Source organism: Fukomys damarensis, unplaced genomic scaffold, assembly GCF_012274545.1.
Source record: "Fukomys damarensis isolate Sample0158 unplaced genomic scaffold, DMR_v1.0_HiC HiC_scaffold_12, whole genome shotgun sequence".
NCBI classification, from domain to species: Eukaryota; Metazoa; Chordata; class Mammalia; order Rodentia; family Bathyergidae; genus Fukomys; species Fukomys damarensis.
In genome coordinates this window covers 53,812,274-53,834,661 of record NW_022900924.1, presented here as the reverse complement: position 1 = coordinate 53,834,661, position 22,388 = coordinate 53,812,274, and the positions used below count along the sequence as shown (strand labels likewise).

At 43.3% G+C, this 22,388-nt stretch overlaps 1 long non-coding RNA gene and 1 other non-coding gene across 4 annotated transcripts; both read left to right on the top strand.

The window, feature by feature from the left end:
* Positions 1-22: 22 nt before the first annotated feature.
* Positions 23-20,964, top strand: LOC104862351. 3 transcript variants are annotated; one of them, XR_780281.3, is made up of 5 exons: positions 23-208; positions 5,549-5,663; positions 6,386-6,427; positions 8,227-8,268; positions 18,348-20,964. It is a non-coding gene; the product is annotated as an uncharacterized LOC104862351 (long non-coding RNA). The 3 variants fall into 3 exon arrangements; XR_780280.3 differs by lacking the exon at positions 18,348-20,964 and adding an exon at positions 13,874-15,208; XR_780279.3 differs by lacking the exon at positions 18,348-20,964 and adding an exon at positions 13,210-15,208.
* Positions 5,719-5,894, top strand: LOC117285785. The gene has a single exon (XR_004516905.1). It is a non-coding gene; the product is annotated as a small nucleolar RNA SNORA81 (small nucleolar RNA).
* Positions 20,965-22,388: the final 1,424 nt, after the last annotated feature.

Sequence of the window (22,388 nt, the reverse complement as noted above, 5' to 3'; positions counted from 1 at the left end):
ATGCCTCACTTCGATTGGTTGAGTTCTTGGCTCTGACCTGGACGGTGGCCAGAGCAGGACAAGAGGCTTCCATACTTAACGAAGCGCTAATGCGGGAGACAAGGAGATCGTACAACCTCCCGTCCACCAGCGGCGGGGCTGGGGAACGTGAAGCTGCTGGTGGCGGCGGAGAGGCACCAGTGACAGCGTCTCCAAGTCTGCCGCAGAGGTAACGGTGGGCAGAGGGCGATGGGGCACTGACAGGTGCCGAGGGACTCGGGAAAGGAAGGACAAGAATCTGCGCATCTTTGGGTTTTGCTTCGCATCCCCACTGCCCGGAGCGAGCACGCCCAGCCCCCTCTCGTCCCTCCCCACAGGACACGGGGTACAGATCGCTTTTCTGCTTCCTCTGTTTTTCTGTTTTTCTCCATTCTCCCGCATTTATTCATCCATCATTATCTAGGGACTCATAGGCTATTATTCCATGGAGAGTAATCCGTCAGTATTCGTTTGTCGCTCAGTTACACTGCTTTTTCTTTTCTGCATGTTCCTGCCATTCCAACTTCTAGCACAAGGTGTTCCAAGCTCACTTTATTGTTTCTCTGCTTTTGCCTCAGAATCAGCTATTTCTCCAAAAAGTCCTTGTTTTCCTTTATTAAATATATTGCCATACGAACATCCATCTGCACACGTTTCTGCCTATATCCATATGTCTTCACATGTATTTTTTAAAAACCCACAAATTTATAATGACACCTCAGTTCCGATGCAGCATCTCAAGGTTTGCTTTGGTTTCCCCTTTCCATAATTCTGTCGGCCTTTTTTTTTTGAGAGCAAGAAAGTTGGCTCTCACTGTTCACAGTATAGTCACGTATTTGCTTAATCCTATCATGTACATAGTTTCAAAATTGCTTTCCCATACCATTGTGGAAAACAAGCTAACTCATCAGAGTTCAGTACTGGTTTACAGTTGTATTTTTCCTTAGCTTCTATAAATAAAAAGTGTAAAAGTTAGAAAGGTTGTGGTTATATAGGCTACAAAATCTCTGTAATTAAAGTATGAAACCAATATGTGAATATATAAAAACACAAGTAGAATAGAACAGAAAAATAAAAAGCTAGTCCTAAGTGCACATGGAAATATAAGGATGGTACCATACATAAGTGGGACAGAGTTGGATTTTATAATAAAATGATGCTGGGCCAAAAAGGATGACCATTTGGAAAAAGGTAAAATTAAACCTGTGTCTTATATCATGTACAAAAATAAAGTCCAAATGGACTAGGGATCTCAGTGTAAAAAGTGAAACCATCCAAAGAAAGAAAGAAAGATATTCCCTCACTATCATTCAAAATCCACAAGCAACAAATGAAAAAATGTGATTAATTTGACTACATAAAAAAATGGCATGGCAAATCCACCACAAATAAAGTCAAAAGACAACAAACTGGACTACAAGAAAATGTTTGGAACATGTATCACAGGTAAAGGATCTTTACCTTTAATATTTAAATTTGAATTTAAATATTTTCCAGATATAATATAATTTTCTCCATTTCCAATCAGCAGTGGCACACCGATTGTGCTTTTTGCATCTAAATATGTCTAGATGGATAGGGAATTATATTGCCTTTATAGATAAATAGCATTCATTTAAAAAATACTTATATCCTGTGTCTTAGGGCCTTGGAAGTAAGCCTCAAGACAGGAATGAATGTTTAAATGATTGATGAGAAAGTTTCCAGAAAAAAAAATAAAGGAAGGGCAAGGGAATAGGATGGGAAGGGAGAGAGGGCAAGCCAGCTGCCAAGCCAGGGGCTCTGTTGTGTCTGTCCCCAGAGACAGCCGCACACAGTACAACTGTGAGGACAGTGTAGTGAGCTCTTCGGCTGGTTGTGTGTCCATCCTCACCCATCAGTCATTGGCTAAGGGCTGCCCCCAGGGCAGCTACCTTCCCAGATGCTTCAGGTTTATTAAAAATGAATACTAGTTTCAGACAGTATACAGTGGGATTTTCAATTTTTGCCCATGCACACATGGAGCTACAGGTCTGGAAAACTGACAGGCTGACATTTGCACTGTTTCAGGCTGGACCAGAATCAGTGCCCTTTTTGTTGATTGTTGTCAATTTTTTTGTTTTGTGTTTGAGACGTTCTCACTGTGTAGTCCTGGGGGGCCTTGAACTTGTTATGTAGCAAGCTCCTGGCGATCCTCCTGCCTCTGCCCCTGGCATGCTGGGATTACAGGTATGCACTTGTCAAGTTTAAATGTGCAACATGAAAAGTGCGATGATGCATTACTACTTGAGAATCTTTGTTCTCTGTGATCGTTTCAGGCTATTTTCAAAGCACATTGGTATATTAGCTATGGAATAAAGTTTATCTTAACAAAGCTGTAGGCACTATTAAGATCAGGATGAGATAAGCCAGTTTCCTGTTATAGAAAGATTTTTATTTTTTAGAATCAGTCTCTGCTTTTGAAACAAAACATTAATTGGTACATTTTAGATACATACAATGGTAACACTCATCATAGGAAATTTGCAGCGGTACATGATATATCTTCTTTTTTTCTCTCATTGCCCTCCTTCGACCCCTCTTCCCCGCCTCATTTACAAAAGCTTTGTTTCCATTTTTCTTTCTATTCTTTTTTTTTTCTTGGCCCTTCTTCCCTTTCTCCTTACCCCTCCCTTGTTCCCCTTTTCATTTGAACATTTTCTTCACACTTCCCTGTATCTATTATACATTTTAGTCCTTATCTCCACTTTTGGTTTCTCACACCAAACAATGTGGTATTTAAACATGGGTCCAGTTTATCTTCCTTAGAGTGTGGTGTCGAGGGGCATCTGCTTGGCTAGACACGTCTCCAGCTTATCCTTCTTTATGGCAGAGCAGTGCTCCGCTGTACATTCTTAAAAACATACATCTTCCGAGATTTAGCTACTACAGACTGTGCCGCTGTAAACTGGGTGTGCATATGTAATGGCGGTGTGATGCTTTTAATTCTTTTGGGAAGATAACCACGAAAGGAATAGCTGGATCAAATGGAACCTTTAGTTATAATGTTTTGGGGAATCTCCACACTGATTTCCACAGTGGTCGCTCCAGTCTGAACTCCCACCAGCAGTGGAGAAGGGCTCCTTTCTCCCTACAGCCCTGAAAGCATTTGTTGTTGGTTGATTTCTTGGCAGCAGCCATCTTTCTGAAGTGAGACGGAATCTCAGCATTGTTTTAATGTGCATTTCTTGAATGACCAGTAATGTTGAACATTTTTTCATGTATTTATTTGCCATTTCTACCTCTTTATCTGAGATGTGTCTTTTCATTTCAAATGCCCGTTTATGGTTTGGGTCTTTAAATTTAGGGGGGGGTTCTGATTTTTTTGAGTTGTTTATATTTTCTACCTATTAGTCCTTTGTCTGAGGAACAGCTGGCAAAATTTTTTTCCAACTCTGTGGGTTGTCTCTTTACTCTGTTGGTGGTTTCTTTTTCTGTGCAAAAGCTTTTTAATAAGATGAGATCCCAGATGTTGATTCTTTGTGTTATTTCTGATGCGATCAGGGTTTTGTTCATAAAATCTTTTCCTGCACCAGTCTTCAAGTCTTTCTTCCAGCAGATTTAGTGTTTCTGTATTAATATTTAGATCTCTGATCCATTTTGGTTTGAGTTTAGTGCATGTGAAATATATGGGTTTAGTTTTAATCTTTGGCAAGTGGAAAGCCAAGTTGTCCAGCACCATTTATTAAAGAGGCTATCTTTCTTTCAGTGAAGTGTTTGGCTCTTTTGTCAAAGATAAGGTGACTTGTTTCTGCATCTTCTAATCTGTTCCATTGATCCTGGGGTCTGGGTTTTGTTGTTGTTTTGGTTTTGGTTTTGGTTTTTTTTGTTTGTTTGTTTTTTGAGACAGGGTCTTACTATGTAGTTAAAATTGACCTGGAACTCACTATGTAGCCCAGGCTGGTCTCGAACTCACAGTGATCCTCCTGCCTCAGCCTCCTGAGTGCTGGGATTACAGGCGTGTGCTATCACGCCCAACAACCATGCTATTTTTATCACAGTAGCTTTGTAGTACAATTTCAAGTCAGGGATTGTGATATCCCCTTGCCTTCTTTTGTTGCCCAGAATTTCTTTTACTATTCTCGGTCTCTTCTGGTTCCAAATGAGTTGTAGGATTGTGTTCTCTAATTCTGTGAGATATGCTCTTGGTATTTTGATTGGGATTGCATTAAATCTGTATAAAAATGTTGAAAGAATGGCCATTTTCACCATATTGGTTTTTCCTACCCAAGAACAAGGGATATCTTTTCATTATCTGATATCCTCTTTGATCTCCTCTTTCAGGGTACTGTAGTTTTCCATGCAAAGGTCTTTTACTTCCTTCATTAGATTGATTCCTAGGCATTTCACTTTTTGGGATACTATTGTGAAAGGTATGTTTCCCTAATTTTTCTCTCAGTGAATTTGTGTACCAGAATACTATTGATTTTTGAGTGTTGACTTTGTATCCAGCTACACTGCTGAATTTGGTTATGAAATCTTGAAGTCTTTTGGTGGCGTTTTTGGGGTCTTCTATGTAGCGTAATATGTCATCTGCAAATAATGATAATTTAACTTCTTAAAGACATTTATTTTTAAAGTTAATGATAATCAGTAAATATGTCTGAACAATATGCTTCTTTCATAATTTATACATCTTATATGTTGAATAATAATGTGAGAAATGTTTAGTCTCTGTTTTTTTAAATTATCTAGCTGGTATTTCAAGGAAACTAAGTATCCCTGGTTTAGAAAGACACAAAAACTAACATAAAATGAGATGATGATGTAGTATTTGTTGAGTTTCTCCACTGGGAAATTCTTCTCTTTCCTTCCTTCTCTGCTGTACTAGTTGTAAGGAAGTCACAGTACTCAGCTCACTCTTACGTAAAACATTTTTTAACTCTCAAATTACCCATTTTTGATGAACCAGATGAAAATATTGAGCTAGGGCAGTGATGGGAAACCTGTGGCAATACGTATTGTTTTTCTTTTAACCACTTAGCAGTCCCTTTACTTAAATACAGGATAGCCAAAAGGTGCATATTTTTTCATTCATTTTATAAGATAACTGGAAATATAAAAACAACAGTTTCATCAAATTTATCCAGTACAAGAATCCACTGGTTGAAATGATGCCTGACAGCGCTGCCCAAGTAAACTAAGTGGTTAAAAAAAAAAAAAAAAAATGTATGAGCTGTTTTTTTCTAAACTAAACCTCAGTATTCGGGTTTAGTTTCGGTGTTGACACTGCAATAAATCAGTGGGTTTGGGGTTGCAGCCGGGGCCCTGTCTCTCGCCACCGGCAGGCCGGGTGTCGTGGTACAGCTGTAAAGTGCTGTATTGTCCCCCCGCCGCCCAGAGCAAGGGTTTCCCACAATCTCTGTCTAACTCGGTTCTATAGTAAGACAGGGACGCTTGGTCTCAGACATCTCTGGAGCGTTGTCATGAGAACGGTGCTATCTGCTTAGTTGGATTTTCAGCATTGTTCAGTATTGTCTCTTCTTTAAGGTCATGTTGCTTTCTGCCGCAGTGCTAATTAACATCCCAGACGTTATCAAGAAGATAATGAGAGAGGACTTCAAATTCTGAAGAGGGAAGAGTTGGCACATGGAGGGATCGTTGTGTCACGGGAGTTTTAAAAGAGGGTAATGTTTTTCTCTTTGGTACATTTAAAAACAAGGCCAAGGCCTTTTGATTTCATCTGTTTTGTTCAAGCTCTTTCTAAAATTGGAGAAACTAGTATCATGTAATATGGCCAGCAGAGTAAACACAAGAATAAAAAAACTACTAAACAACTGTACCAGCTAGAAGAAAAACTGGGATGAACCTTTTTTAAATCCCCAGTCCTTTGTTCTAAGATTTTTGGTGCAGTGATATCTGTATTTAGGTATAATTAATTGAGTAAATGGTCTCTTCCACCAGGCGAATGGAGAAGCTTTTTGTTCCAATGCTGAGGTGCATTAACGTCTTCCTTTCGGAAATACTGTAAGAAATGGAATTGTGAGCTCTTTAGAACAGATGAGAAACTGAGCAGTCAGGCTGTTGCTTGAAGAGCAGAAGGCAAAGTTTATACGGACTTCTGGAACGTGCATGACTTGATCTCAGTTTCCAGAGAGCTGTTGTTGTCTAGCTTTACTCATTAAGATGCTGTGGCTGGTTTTCTTAGTAAGCAGAGGCAGGATCTGGTTCCAGTGTAGCGGCGCAGTGCTACACTGTCTGTGCTTCCTGCTCTAAATAAAACTGTCACCTTCCTGGCCCTGCCTGCTGGAACCCAAGCAGCAGGGATGCTTGGTCTCATACAGGGCTACCATTAAGAACCACTTGACAGGTGACTCTTGAGAATTAGGGCTTTGTTGATATTTTGCAGGGGGTGCCAGAAGGAAAAAGAAGTTATCCGGAGAGGATTCAGGTGAGTGACTAATAGTATTTTTAACGCTCTTGACTAAGTGGTAAGTATTCCAGTTCCATGTTTAATTACAATATTGATCTGCCAAAAGTTGGCGTGGGGAAAGGGGATATCCCTTTGCCCATTCTAGCTGTGGGGGAATGAAGATCCCATCCCACAGTGATGTGTAATATATGTGTGTGTGTGTGTGTGTGTGTGTGTGTGTATACACACACACACACACACATATATGGTTCATTGCTACTTTGTGTCACACAGAAGTGGGCAGGGTCTCTCTTCAAATCAGAATTTGGATATATACTATCAAATCAGATTCTTGACTTTTACGTACAGCGAATGTTCATGGTTATACGCTGTGAACTGCCTGCTAGTCAAAACTACATTCTCACTTAAGTATATTTGATCTGCTTTGGATCCTTTGCTTTCATTCTGGCAAAATAAATTCATGTATTGGTTTGCCAGGTGGTTGTTGTTAGCTGGAGAACTTTTAAAGTCAGGCAGACGAATCTGGAAAATAATCTTAGCATTTGTTTAAATTGCACTTGGGGAGATTTGTGGTTGATTAGCAAGCTGTGAAAAAGCAAGTGTGATTTGTAGCTCAGATTTTGGACCTTATAGTGTTTATAGTAAAACATAAAAAAACCAATAACGATGTTAGAACCGTTTCTCTTTAATTTACATGTATTTTTTTTAAGTCATGTTGTTCATATCTTGTGTTTTCTTGACAGTTTATAATGGGAGCTTTCTCAGCATTTTATGGTAGCAACTTATCTGTTCTGGCTTACTTTTAGTGGCTTTAGCACTAATAAATAGAATTGTGCCTCGCTACTAATGTAAAAATCACTTTATTTTCAACAAGTAGTTGAGAGGAGTAAATAAGAAGGACGTAATCAGAAACATCATGGGCCCAATTTAGGACAGAGATTCATAAATGAAAGAGCATGATGTTTGGATAAATAATGGTCAGTTTCTTTATATTTCTTTTTCTCTCGGCTTGGTGGTTTGATATTTTAAATTACTCCAGCAAGGATTTTTTGACTGGTTGTTTTGTTTTGGTGGAGAGCTGTGGTGGCTAATATGCTAAACTCATTTTTGTTGCAGTTTCTGAACTGAACTGAACAGAAAGCAGTGGTAATCACAGGTTAAAACAATAGGTCTTTAGAAAGAGTTTAAGTCCTGGGCCAAGGTTATCCCACAGAACTTCGTGGGCAGAAATGTCCTCTGTGCTGCCCCGCAGGAATCACTCATCGCTCGTGGGTAACGGGACGTGATTAAAGCAGCAGAGAAACTGAGTTTTCTATTCAATTTTAATTATTTTAAATTTAAAGTTACATGTGGCTGAGGAGTTGAACAACATAATCTTAAACAGTAGTTCACATTTCAGAGCATTTACATTTTCACTTAACATTTGCAAAAGTGCGCCAGAGCGGGCTCTGTAACTGTTGCTTTCTCTGTCTCTGGGGTAGACGAGGCAAGCTGCTGACCATGCTCGGCTTTGCCGTGGGCTTTCATTTTACTACTACACACCCAGCACTGTTCTGCTGTGAAAATAATGCTGGGATATCCAATAAAAATCTCATTTTGCAGCTGGGTGAATCTTGAATCCTTTGTATTAACCACAACATTTTTTTCTTTTTCTGTAGATATTCTAATTAATATCTAGTGCTTCAGTTAAAAGCACTCTATATTTAATTTGGGGCAAATAAGCAGACAATCGTGTTTAACAAGTAGTTCATGCTGTTCAGCAGTTGGTGCACTACCTGATTAGTACTATTTTGATTAATAATTTTTCTTTTTTTCAGAATTGGTGGCAAGGGTCAATTTAGGAGACCCTGATTGTGATTGTAAGTATTAAAGACAAGGATTCTTTGTGTTACTGAGATTTTTCTACACCGTTACAGTGGAGGAAACATCTGTGGGTGTCATGGATTTTATTCAACTCCTGGGATGAGAGAGTACCTGCTCTTGCTGAATAGGCAATGAGAATGCATTGTGCTTTGTCTTTGGGAATATCTGAACATTTTTCTCAATGCTGAAAGCAGATCAGAATACAGACTGTGATAGCAAAGCAGTCTGAGTCATGAGCTCATGTTAGGATAGTCATTGGCTCTTTGTCAGATTAGACTGTTGTGGTTAGGTATAAAAGTAGAGTTTATAAGAATTTTTCAGCTGGGCGTGGTGGCTCATGCCTGTAATCCCAGCACTCGGGAGGCTGAGGCAGGAGGATCGCTGTGAGTTCGACACCAGCCTGGGCTACATAGTGAGTTCCAGGACAGTCTCAACTACATAGTGAGACCCTGTCTCAAAAAAACAAAACAAAAAATCAAAAAAAAAAGGAATTTTTCCTGGAACTTTATCCCATAGTTCTGTAAAAATGGTTGTATTGGATGCTTTCTAAGAAATAATGTGCTTGTGAACTGAAATATACGTGCTGTATAAAATCAGGCAGTTCTGTGCCAGTAGCACATATCCAAGAATGGGGATTTCCAAGAAGTAAACTTGAGCTCTTTTAAAATCAGTACTGGGGGTTGAATTCAGGGCCTTAGCACTGAGCTATATCCCCATAGCTTTTCCTTCCCCTAAAATCCCAGCACTCGGGAGGCTGAGGCAGGAGGATCGCTGTGAGTTCGACACCAGCCTGGGCTACATAGTGAGTTCCAGGACAGTCTCAACTACATAGTGAGACCCTGTCTCAAAAAAACAAAACAAAAAATCAAAAAAAAAAGGAATTTTTCCTGGAACTTTATCCCATAGTTCTGTAAAAATGGTTGTATTGGATGCTTTCTAAGAAATAATGTGCTTGTGAACTGAAATATACGTGCTGTATAAAATCAGGCAGTTCTGTGCCAGTAGCACATATCCAAGAATGGGGATTTCCAAGAAGTAAACTTGAGCTCTTTTAAAATCAGTACTGGGGGTTGAATTCAGGGCCTTAGCACTGAGCTATATCCCCATAGCTTTTCCTTTCTTTTTTTTTTTTTTTACATTCTTTTTATTGAGTTTATTGGTATAATCGAGGTATACAGTACAGTTACATTCATTATTGGGATCTTGTACCTTTACAGGACAGGTCTTGGCTCTCATTTTTCCCCTTGTCCCTGCCCTCCCTTCTCCCCTTGTCCCCCTCCTCCCCTCCCCATTTACAAACACTTTATTTCCAGTTTTTCAGTTTCTCATATTTTTTCCTTTCCCTTATTACCTTCCCCCACCCTTCCCACTTTCCCTACACCTTTAGCCCTTTACTTCCTATTTCACATTATTAATTGTCTCATTAGGATCCTGTGTACTATTATAGTTTTTCACACCAGAAAAACTATTCGGTATTTCAGTTAAAGAAATCTCTGTATGAACATTAAAAATAAGGAATCCTAACATGAAACTAAAAAGGAAAGTAAAAGAGAAAAAGCAATGATGTAACCCTTAATTAATCCTTAATTCTGAAGATGAAAATGGTCCCTGAACATATTTAAATTGCTTCTTGCTCTTGTGGTCTTATTCTTTTTTTTTTTTCATTATTTAGAGAATACTTTATTAGTTTCTGTAATCAAACCCACGTAGCTTTTTCTTTTTAACTTTTTACTTTGAGGCAGGGTCTTATTAAGTCCCTAAATGCCCAGGCTGTGCTAAAACTTGCTATCCTCCTGCTTCAGCCTCCCAGAACACTGGGATTAGAGGTGTGCACCCCCCGATGGCCAAATTTGACCATAGAATGGCAGTAATCTCTGGGTTCCCCTTAAATATAAACTACAGAGATTCCATTTATATTAATTGGGTCTTAAGTTAATGATTTGGTACAAATAAAAACAATTAGTTAACATCATGGGCCCGAATTTGGGGAAAGAGGGGAGGTAAGTATGAAGATGACAAAATTTTTCCAACTTGGGGCCCAGGTTGAAGTTGTTCAAAACAAAACAGCACTACTGAAACATTTTCACTAAACAATATTCACCCTTTATATATTCCCTGCACACTTGAGACCCCTCCCTCCCCAGTTCCGGTGGGGACGAGTGTGTGAACCACAAATTAAGTGCAGTAACCTGCACTTTGAAGAAACCACCAGTAGAGGGACCCAAAGTTCTATCCCACCCTAAAGTGATGGTGCCTTGCCAATTGCCAAGGGAAAAATAAACTCACAGTGCCCTATGAGCAGGCAATACAATTAAAAAGGTATGCTGGGCCTAGAATTGGGAGATAATACAGGACTGTCAGGAAAGTCACTTAATCGTTCCGGCGTGACTGCAGTTTCCTCCTTCTTGAAGGATTTTATGAAACCTTTTCTAAATGTTTATCTTTGTGAAAATATACTTGTTCCAGACTGAATAATCTTATATGTATTATGAAAATAATATCAGGATTTTAACTTAAAAATAAAGCTGGTATTTAAAATACTCCCTGAACCCTGTCAGTAATTATTAAAGATGAAACCGACAGGTTTAAAAATTAGGAAGCCTCTCGTTTCCTCTAGGAGGCCACAGTAAAAGCCACCATGCTTCCTACCTTTAACGTTTGCTCTCTCAGATTCCATATTTGGACAGTTGGTGGCTCTTGTTCAGCAATGGCAAAGGAAAGAAAGATTACATTTGTAGAGGCACAGTGACGCTCAACAGCTAGGCCACACACTGAGAGGTCTGACAGGAGACTATTCGGGGAGGCAGGTCAGGGAGAGAGGAGGGAGGAGAGAGGAGAGAGAGAGAGAGAGAGAGAGGAAGAAGGAACACAGAAAGGAAGGCCCTTTTATTGGTTTGGGGCTGGGCTATTGCTTATTTATGAGGAGCGGGCTACTTTTAACCTATCATGGGCCAGGTTGCCCTTGATGGGTTTGGTCCTACAGAAATTTAGGTTTAACTTCTCCAGACTGCTGTGGCCTTCAGGGGAGGGAAACTAAAGATAAGAGCATGAGGTCATTTTAAGAGGCAAGGAGAACCAGGAGAATGCAGCCTGCTATGGCAGTGGTGTCAGGTCCCTAACAACATTATCCATGGATTAATTATATTACATCAAGTTCTACATTTTAAGCATTTTTCCTACCTTGTTGTGATCTATACCCCATTAAACAGAATTCCCCTGTCCAAGAGACAAATTGGCATCACAAATCGCCCAGAATTAAAGAAATCTGAAATCACCCAGCATTTATGGGAAAGCCTATGAATTCATCATCATGAATTTTTCTCAGTGAATCCATTTTAGCGGGCGGTGCTGAGAAATGTAAATAGTTACAGTTTAGTAGTAATCACTTGCCCTGTCTGTCTAAAAAGAAGGAGGACAACCTGAAGATTGAATGTGTAACTCACAATTTAAGTATGGAAAATTGTGCAGTCTTTCAGTTTTATAGACCACTGATTGTTCAGATCTAAAGCCCGCCAATATAGTTGACTCCTCTAGAAAAGATAAAACTCTCTATAGGTATCTTCTCTATAGGTGTGTGTTTGGTGGCTGTGACTAGCCGCGGATAAAGGTCGGAGAGTTTGGAGCTGCTGTCCTTTCACAAATGGTGCAGTCACAGAGAATTAATTATTGCTTCAATGTTAGCCCAAAGGCTTTAAATTCCAACTTTGCATAGATATAGGGCAGAGGGAAAGCTCAGGTTGTGTTACCATTTCTCTATTGGCAGCTTGAGACTTACTGTGCCAATTTGGCCATAAGATCCCCACTTACACAAACTAGGTTATATCTTTGCTCACAATTTAAACACCAGTGAAGATCTCTTGTCCTGGTTACTCTGCTCACTGCTGAGACAAACTATCCGACACCTAAAGTTAAAGGAGGAAAGTCTTACTTAGCTCACAGTTCAGGGTTGGCTGGCTCCAAGGCAGGGTGGCAGGGCAGAGGGGCTTCACAGAGGTGAAACAGTTCATGGCAGGCAGAAGGCAGCAAAAGCAAGCAACAAGGCTCTTTCTGTCCCATGTATTTTATCCAGGCTTCCCACCCTTAGGGCAGGTCACATGAATCTTTGATCCTAGTATCACGCCCTAGATCCAGCCACCTCAGAAAAGCCCTGCCTACTGCAGATAGCTAAATTAGTTAGAAATTATAATAAGGCAGACAAAGCAGGGCCCTCAGCATAGAAAAACAAGGCACATTCACTGGTTAGCATTATAAAAAGAGAAGGTACTGCACCCAGCTACTTCCCCTGGGGATGAATGGCAATGACTGATATTTTCTTTCTTTCTTTCTTTTTTTTTGAGTCAGGGTCTCACATGTAGTGGAGACTGACCTGGAACTCACTATGTAGCCCAGGCTGGTCTGGAACTCACAGTGATCCTCCTGCCTCAGCCTCCCGAGTGTAGGGATTACCGGTGTGCTCCACCACGCCCAGCTCAATGACTGATATTTTAAATAGGCATCAATCGCCCTAATCCCTTTCCTTTCCACAAATTCCTTGTTCACTGCATGTATACTTGCTATGCGACCAGCTTCTCTCCTGGATCCCCATTGAATCAATATTAGCTGGTGACTGTACTTGTAGCCTTGTTGGTCGATCATGGTTTTGTCCCACCTGTGCCCACCTTGTGATTTCCCCTTGGATCTTACTAGTTCACTGTAGCTTTGTCCCATCTTGAACCTGCCTCACCTAGTGGCTTTGTTCAATAAAATGCCTTTGAGAAGAAGAGTGGACAAGCAACCCACTTTCCAATCCCACTTCTGTCTCTGAGAAGCCATCTTTCAATACTTTTTCCTTCTCTTAACCTCCATTGTTCCTAGAAGTTATTCTTCAGTTTTAGAGAACATGAACTCAAATTGTGGATATCTAGCAGGTTGAGAGCTGTAATACTTCCCTTGTTTAGATGATTTTGCCTGTTTGGATTGCTTGCTGCCTTTACCACTTTTGGATCGCTCAGTGCACCATATCACACCTGTGACCGCACAAGGCTTTGTGGGGAGTCTGGACGAAAGCCATAGCATCGCTGTTCACTGGTCTGAAGGCAGGAAAACGCCACACAGGCAAGCGGGAATGACAAGCCTTGAAATGGTGCCACAAGGATTATAAGGGCCGTTGCGTTTTAAGAAGACCTTTAACATTTCCTGTAATTGGTTTGTGCAAAATTGGAAACATAAAAAGGCTAACTTCACAGGCCTCAGAGAGGAAAACACACACATTCTGCAGCTGGTTCTGTGCCTGCCTTGACACACGGCTGTCTTGCTCTCGGCACCTCTCGTTTCTCTGAGAACCACTCTCATCAATGTTGATCTCGGCGGTACCAGACACCAAGGTCTCCTCTGGCAGGTGACTGCCTTCCTGTGCTCCTCGTACACAGGGGCTGTCCCAAGTGCTTTGCATACAGAGTAACTCAGCCATGAGGGGGTGACAACTCACAAAGGAGAAATGAGCTCAGAAGAAACTGGGCTCCAAGGCGCTAACCTCCATGAATAACAGACCCCAGGGCAGTCTGGAGCGGCTGATCAGTTCCAGTCCCTCCCAACTGCTCTCTGCCTTTCCTCCCTCCACAGCTCTTCTGGAAGTTCCTGTCAGGATGGTTCAGGAAGTTCACTGACCGGAAGTTCCTGTCAATGACCGCAAAGGGAGAATTTGCACCACTGTTAGACTTGAGAGACCCTTATATTTTGCCACCATTTCTATTTGTTCTTTTCCTACTCCCTCTGTAATGTACCCATTGCCTAGCCCTCAACCTCAGGAGTTTCTAAATAGCTTCATTAGATAAGGGAGCACTGCCCTCCTTTGGGTACCTATTGAATTTGCCCAAGAAAGTGGGACACCTGAGGGAAGGGGCCCTGAATTGGCACCCACCACCATCAGGCATGATGAGAGGCAGAGAACAGGAAGAGGGGCAGAGAGACCAGGATAAAGCTTTTCTAAATAAACTTCTTTTCTGACATAGAGGACAGTCGAAAGTATTGCATGTGTGCACAGATACTCTCCCCCTCCCCCTCCCTGGAAAAGCTGTCCCTCATTGATTAGACGGCAAAGTATAAAGTGCTTTTAAACCCATGACTGCTTTCTTTGAGCACTGCATGACATTTTTTTCAGTCCTTCCATTCCTGTCAGTCCCATACAGGTGTTTGGCTCAGTACTCAGAATTATCTGGTCCTAGGGCAAAGGATGGAGTTTTTTGCTTCAAAGAATAAAATATTTGCTTGCCAAACCATAGAGAATGCTAACTTATGATCTGTAATTTGATACAAAATGCCTGGCATTAGTCCATATGTAAGCTAATTTGTTGTTAATAGAGAACAAAGCACACACTTTCCTTTGCTCTACCCAATCCAACTGTCTGTCCATCCTAAGCAGATGCAGGCCACGTTTTGAATATTAAATATACGTGCAGATGTCCACAGAAATTTGTCTTCGTTTCAGATAATACCCCGCTAGGTCCCCGTGTGACTTGTACTTACAAAAACAATAGGACCATACCCCACCCCACTGCAATAACCTAAAGACTAAAAGCCACAAACGCAATTGAAAACTCAGTCTCACATACAGATGATGCACCACACAAATAAACATTCTCAGGGTAAGTAGGGAGATTGGTGAGAAGAAGCTGGGCTTTCAGTAGAAGAGGAAACAGGATGTAGGTGAGACGCTGGCATTTCCTGTGCAAGGTGGTGATGGCATTTGTGTAAGGGTTGGTTCTGGCAAAAGCCTTTCTGAAATAGTTCTCATTCTCAGACATACAGGCGTGAGATCCCCTCCTTCACAAACCTCTCTTTGTTATCATATTGGTTAAGGCTTGACGGAAGTGACTTCATTTTGATTCTGAAAACTTTTACATATTCAGTTATTTAAAGCCAAACGACAGCACTAGAGTTCAAGCACTAACCCACCCACCCACCCAAAGGATTTTCTAAATCATCTGCTGTTTGCACGCAGTATGAGCTGAAAATGTCCCCGGGGAGGAGAAGCCGTGCACTGGGCCCCTGGCATGGATTTCCTTCCCTTTCACACATTTATCTTCTCCTACAGTCCACTCACCCTGCTTATCCTGGTCCTTGGACCGGAAGGGCCCACGGGAGCCACAGTTCTGTCCTCCCTGCACCCCGGGACCTTGGCTGGGACCAGAGTCATCCGGTTCACTTTCCAGAACGCACCTGACAGGTGCGTGGGACCGGCCTGTGTTTGGTTTTCTGCAAGTGTTTTTCCTCTTTTGCTACTACAGCTGTTCCTGACATAATCTACTCCTTTCCTAGATTTTTGTGAAAATTTCCTTTTGTTTCTGATGATGAAAACGGGCAGCCAGGTCTCCTCCACAACTTAGTCACAGTGCACCTGCAGTTGTTGAGACCTTCCACTTAGTATTGCTGTGATAACTATTAAAAATAACAGCGTGTTTTTGTTTTAACCAGGGATCGAATTCTGGACCTTGCGCTTGCAAGGCGGGCGGTGGAACCACTGAGCTAACCCTCACCCCCCCAACCCGCCCAGCATATGCTATTTTTGAATTCCCACAAACTCAGATAAATCATGCATTATATGTATTCTTGCTAATCCTCACACCACCCTTACAACAGTAGTATTGTCCCCGTTAAGGGATAAGGGAACAGATGCTCAGAGAGGCTGTGACTCCCCAGGGTCACAGAGCTGCCCAGTGGCCAAAACCTGGGTCTGAGCTTCCGCGGCGGCCTCCGGGTCTCCGGGCTCCGCAGGGGGCGCTGTGGTCCCGCACGGTCCCCAGCCGGCCGGGTCGGACTCCGGGCACAGCAGCTCCGCGGGGCAGGATCCGGGCCGCCGCTCGGCCGGGCGGGCCAGCTCGGGCTGCAGGTGGGAGGCCGCTTCCGTTCTTGCCCACAGCCTGCTCGATGCCCTCTCAGCGCGGCGGCTGGCTTCCTCCCAGACTGGTCCAAGAAGAAAAGGGAGGGGACCCCGGCCTTTTAGGACAGAGCCTCGGAAGTCACACAGGCCACTTGGGCCGGGATCCGTCCAGCGCACGTGGTCGCCAAATCCAGCCCTGCTCCGAGAGGGCAGGTGCGTCCACCTTTTAAAGGAAAGCTCATCACGGAATTAGTGGACATTTAAAATAAAACCACCACACCTCACTCCTATCCTGGGATTTGGAGTCAGGACCAGACTAGGATGGGACCAGCCAGGGTCCCAGGACACAGCACTGTAGGAGGCCCTGGGTCTCGGGGTCGTAGGCAACAGAGTCAGGACGAGGAGGGCATTCTGCCATTACCAGCTTGCTAGTGATCTTTCTTAAATCAATTTCTCATTATTCAATTCTAGCACATAGAAATTTCTAAATTGCTTTGGATACTGGTGCTTCCCCCCAAATTTACTAAATTCTTTTATTGGTTCTAGAAATGCTGCTGTTACTGTTTTATATTTTCTAAGATTCCATCAAACTATCTATGCAGATAATCGGTCCACCTGGAAGCAAAAAATAGTTTTAACTGGCCCCTTTCATGGCGAGTGCTATTCTTTCTTCCTTCCTTGAGGAGACAATGCAGTGGGAAACAGAAGAGTCTTTTCCACAAACGGTGCGGGGACGGCTGGATATTCAGGCGTGAGAGGATGGATTTGCAACCTCACAATGTGCACAGAAATTAACTCAAGATGGATCATAGACCTAAACAGGAGAGCAAGGACTATAAAACTCTTAGATGAAATCATAGGAATAAAGTCATTACCTTCGGTTACCCATTGATTGACTAGATAAAATGCCAAAAGCACAAACAAAATTTTGCTCTTTATCAAAATGTGAAATGTTTCAAAAGACACGAATAGAGAAAAAGGACAACCGACAACCATATACTGAGAGAAGAACTCTGCCCTAAGGAGGAACTTGAATCCAAAATACACAGAAAAAACAAACATAAGAAAGACAACCTGGGCTGGGGATTTAGCTTAGTGGCACAGTGCCTGCCTTGTGGTCCTGAGTTCGATCCCCAGTACCAATAAAAAGTAAAAGACAACCTAATTTAAAAATAGACAAAAGGTTTTAACAGGCATTTCTCTGATGTTTGAGTAGTTGATAGGTAAAAAGAGATGGCTCCTCATTCATCACTGAGAAATGCAAATTTACAGCCGGGAGGTTAGCTCAGTGGTACAAATGCCTGCTTTGCAAGTGCAAGGTCCTGAGTTTGATTTCTGGTACTAAATAAATAAATAAGAAATGTAAATTTAAACAAGTAATAGAAGGAGGTACTCACCAGAATGGTATACAAAAGATAGGCCGCAAGTAGCTCAGTAGTAGGCTAAGTTCCTAGTATGTGTAGCGCTTTTGCTTCAGTCCCTTCTAACACACGTACACCACACACACACACACACACGTGCTAAGAATACAGAGAAACTGGAACCCTGTACATTGCTAGAAGAAATACGGTGGTACCTCATTCACAGACTTAATTCTGAATCAAATTTCCCCATAACATCAATATTGAATCTAGCCACTGAGTTAGATTTGATTCTCATCCAATCCGGTTTGTGACTAGAATCATGGAAAGAATTAAGCTCATGAGCCTGAGCACCACCGTGAAACGGTACAGACACATGGCAACTTCTGAGGCTACGAGGCATGGAGTTACTATGTGGCCCAGCAATTTTATTCTTCTTAGGCCTGTATCTAAGAGGAATAACATGAATATATGTCCACACAGAAACCTGCATGCAGACGTTTATAGCCCCCTTACTCATGGCAGCCTGAATATAAACGCAATCCAGAATTTCTATCAATGGATAGACGTGGTATGCCCTTATAACGGAGTATTATTCAGCCATAAAAGGGAGGAAGCAGTGACACACATTAGAATGTATAAGAACCTCAAACACCCATGTCAAAGAATCCAGTCAGAAGGTAATGTATTATGTGACTATATGAGAAGTCAGGGCTGGGCCAACTTACAGAGAAAGTACAGCAGTGGTCGCCTGGGGCTGGGGACAGAAACGTGGGATTGCAAGTGGGTAGCAGTTTCCGTTTGTTTGTTTTGTTTTTGTAAACCCTCTAACTTCACTTGCTCTTACTCAACTTAGAAATCACCCACTGGATGGAGGCCGTGCAGCCACCGGTGCTTCCTGGGGACCCAAGGCCACCCTCGCTGAGAACACAGCTTCTGCCCGAGCCTGCGCGCGTCCCAGAGGCCCGGCGTCTGACTTCAGGGTCTGTCCCCCTGCCGCCTTAGCCCAGCTCTGCGCGAGGCTTGTGGATCATTTTTGAATGTTGTGTCCAGAGCTGCGGCCCGCCGGGGTGGGCCTGTGTTTTCTCGCCCCTTTTCTCCGCCCCACCCTTGTGCTCCAGAAGCGGCCGAAGCCCACACCGCAAGGCCCAGCCCCACAGGGCCGGGTGACACACAGATCGCGGTGGTCCACGTCCACCAAGCAGACGCATCTTCTGGAGCCCTTCCGGGCCTTTCGCCTACCCCTGAAAATCAGCAAAACTGCTGCGCTGTGCAGACGCCCGGCCAGGCCGAAGTCCCACCCAGGCCTCCGCGACCTCTGCCTGCGCCGCTGCTGTGCTGCAGCGTCCGGCCCGGGCTCGAAGCGGCTTCGAGGCGACACTCGGGCAGTGTGCTGAACTAACTGTCAGCTTGGACCGCCCGGGGGAAGCCAGGCAGCGCGGTTGTGGGCGCGAAAGACCCGCCTGAGGGTGGCGGCCAACGGCTAAGAGGAGAACTGGACGGGAAGATCGGACTGTCGATGCTCCTGGGGAGGCTTTGCCGCGGCTGGTTTCCCTGATGCAAACTCAGCTGTTCTCATCGTCAGAGGACGAGCTGGGTCCTCGCTGTGGCCGGGGATGACCGCTGCTCTGCTCAGGGGAGCTCTGGTCTTTGCCCGAGACCCCTCAGCCTGGGGGCACAGGCCCTTTCCTCTACCAGCGCAGGCTCTTTGGCTCCCCCGCGGGCCTTCGGGCCTTTCCGGTGCAGATCCTCCATGCGGACTTGAGTGAGGCATTGCCGTGGGCTCTGGGCTTTCAGCTGGACTATGTGGGACCCTGGAGTCACTGATACATTGCATTCGTCCTCCCCTACAGCACCTACAGAGCTACTTTGTCTTTTTCATGGCCGCATAGTATTCTATGTAAGGACGTCGCTGAATTCCTGTGCCTTTCTGTGATCAGCTATGTCTTTCCCTTTATGTTTCAGAGGTTTCAGCCCATGACCAGCTGGTGCTGCTGCCTTGGGCCTTTAGTAAGGCAGCACCTCATGGCCAGAAGCAGGTTTGGGAGATTCAAGAGCGAGGGCCTCAGGGCCATTGCATAGCAGAGCCAGGAGCTTGCACAGAGGAAACCACAGGGCCAGACAGGAAATGGGTAGCAGTTTTCTTTAGAGGTGATGGACATGTTCTGAAATGAGATGTGGGTGCTTTTTGCACAGTTCTGTAAAAATGCTAAAACCATCCGGTTATACATTTCAATCAGGTGAATTTTAGAGTATGCAAATAATATCTCAGTAGGACTAATTTTTAAACAAAAGGAATGAGTATATTGATACAGCAATAATAAATCTCCAGATGATTTCAGAGTGAAAGAAACTAGGTTAAAAAAAAAGGGTACATATTATATGATCCATTGATATAAACCTGTAGAAAATGCAAACTGATCGATACTGGCAGAAAGCAGATCACTGATTTCCTGTAGGGACCATGAGTGAAAGAGAGGGATTTCTTTGGAGAGGCAGCAGGGAACTTCTAGAGCGCGTGCTTTCTTTTACAGTATATTGTTTGTGATGATGGTTTCACAACAGGTACTGAATGGGACACTTCCTGGGAAGTTTATTCCATGTCATTTATACCTCAGAAAGAATTTTCTAAGAAGTCATTTCATGGTCATTACACTATGATTTTGGCATTGAAACAAAGCTATGTCCCGAAAAGCATGGAATGATCTCAGTGGACAGAAATCTTCTATTAGTGAAACAAATATTCATTAGGGTAGGAAGGACCACAGCCTCGTATTTTCTTGCAAAAAGCAACATGTGCCAGGGGATGCTTATGTGAGAGACACTGTGCTATGCTTGTTACTGAGGACGTGTGCAAAAGGATTGCCTGCATTATGCTAATCAGTGCAAGTGAAGGTCAGGGAAATGACCAGATCCCTGAAGATACAGAGTAAGAAATTTTAAAGCAAGGGAAATATGATATAATCGATTCATCTGCAATTTCATCCTTAAGGCTTTGTACCGTTTTTCTTTCTTACAGTTACCTAAAATAAAGATGTGTCTTATAATTGATGGAGTCTTAGACTCAACAATCCCAGGTTACAGGAGGCCACAGCACGCCAAGAGCCCTCTTGGGAGAGCAGGCCTGACAGGAGTCTTCAAGAACTAAACGGCTAAAGTGAGTTGGGGATTTAGCTCAGTGGCACCAAGCCTGCCTCGCAAGCACAAAGACCTGAGTTCAATCCCCAGTACCGGGAAACAACAATAACAACAACAACAACCTCCCCACCCCTATCCACACACACTAACCCAGATTTAGGGCATCTGCTCAGGCCCAGTTTAGTTAAGGAGCTTATGGACATCTTTCTCCCCCTGGTGGACAATTTTTAAAGTGCAGCCCTACCTCTTGCATGAAAGTCTATTAAGGCTGGAAATAAATTTAAAAAGTCACTTCCAAAAAAATGAGAACCAAGACCTGTCGTGTAAAGGTACAAGATCCCAATAATGAATGTAACTGTACTGTACACCTAAAATGTACCAATAAACTCAATTTTTAAAAAGTCACTTGCAGCCTCGAGTGTGTGTTTGTTTTTGTTTGTTTTGTGGGTTGGTGGGTTGGTTGGTTAGTTGCTTGGTTGGTTAAGGGTTTTTTGCATAAGTACCTCTCACACGGTTAGTAATAAAAAGTCTGAATTTTTGCAGTCACCTTAAAATCATTAACCTGCATGATCTAAAATCCTCAAGTCACAGAACCGTGGAACTAAAGGGGACCCAGGCCATCACGGTTTTCAGTGTGTCCCCTCTCTGCAAGCAGCAGTGGATGGAGAGAAAGATCCCCAGCTTCAGTGAACCATAAGCCTGTGTTCAGCTTTGACTTGGGGAAGTTACCCAACAACTCTGGGTCTCAATTTTCATCCATGAAACACTGGTTCACATCACAGGATATGTGCCAGGGTTAGACAAGGCGCCGTACGTCAGGGCTACACACCCCAAATGCTTTCAGAGCCAGGTAGGTGGTGTCGACCAGCACAGCAGGCAGCTGAAGCCCTTTTCTAAGAGAACATTCCCTATTGTCGTGGTCAGTTTAGTAGGAATAGGAACCTGGACCACTGACTCTTAAATGTATTACATAGTGCAGAAAAGCACCTGCGGTCTTATTGTTCGGGGTCCAGCATGTGGAGAATGCGCTACAGGTGATCTGTCACAGTGGGGTGACTGGGGGCAGCAGCTTCTCAGGACTCCTCCACCCCCAGCTTCCTGACAGGGCTGGATGCAGCGTCTGGGCGTTCGTGGGCTGCCAGCTCAGTGCTAGGGAGAGCACAGACCCCAGCACTGTGGGCTTTCAGTTGAGAACAATTATAGTACTGCCGTGTGAGAAGCATCGACAGGGCCAGATGACGTGCTCAGGCCTCCGCAGTCTGCTGCCTGAAGCCTGTGAGCTGCCATCTATAATTACCCTGCTTTGAAGCTGGGGCCCTCTGCAGTGGGAGGTCCAGCGACAGAACTGCAGCCCTCCCTCCCCCTCCCCACATCTCAGCCTTGGTTTCCCTTTGAAAATCCCCAGCCCCCTCCCAGGAAGACACATTCTCGGGAGTCATTTCAGAAATAACATTTTTAGCACCCAATCCCTAGTCTGCATCTGAACTGCTACATATTTTATACAGATTTAAAACATTTTCTAAAATGGCTTTTATTACAGTTGTCCTTTGGTATGTGTGGAGATTGGACCAGACTCGCCACACAATCCAAAGATGCTCCATTCCTCACAGAAGTTATGTAATATTCGCAAATAACCTATGAAGATCTCGTGTCATTTGAATCATCTCTAGGTTACTTTTAATAGCCAACACAATGCGGATGCCATGGAAACAGTTGCTACGCTGCATTTTGTTTAGGGAGACGTGACAAAAAAAGTCCT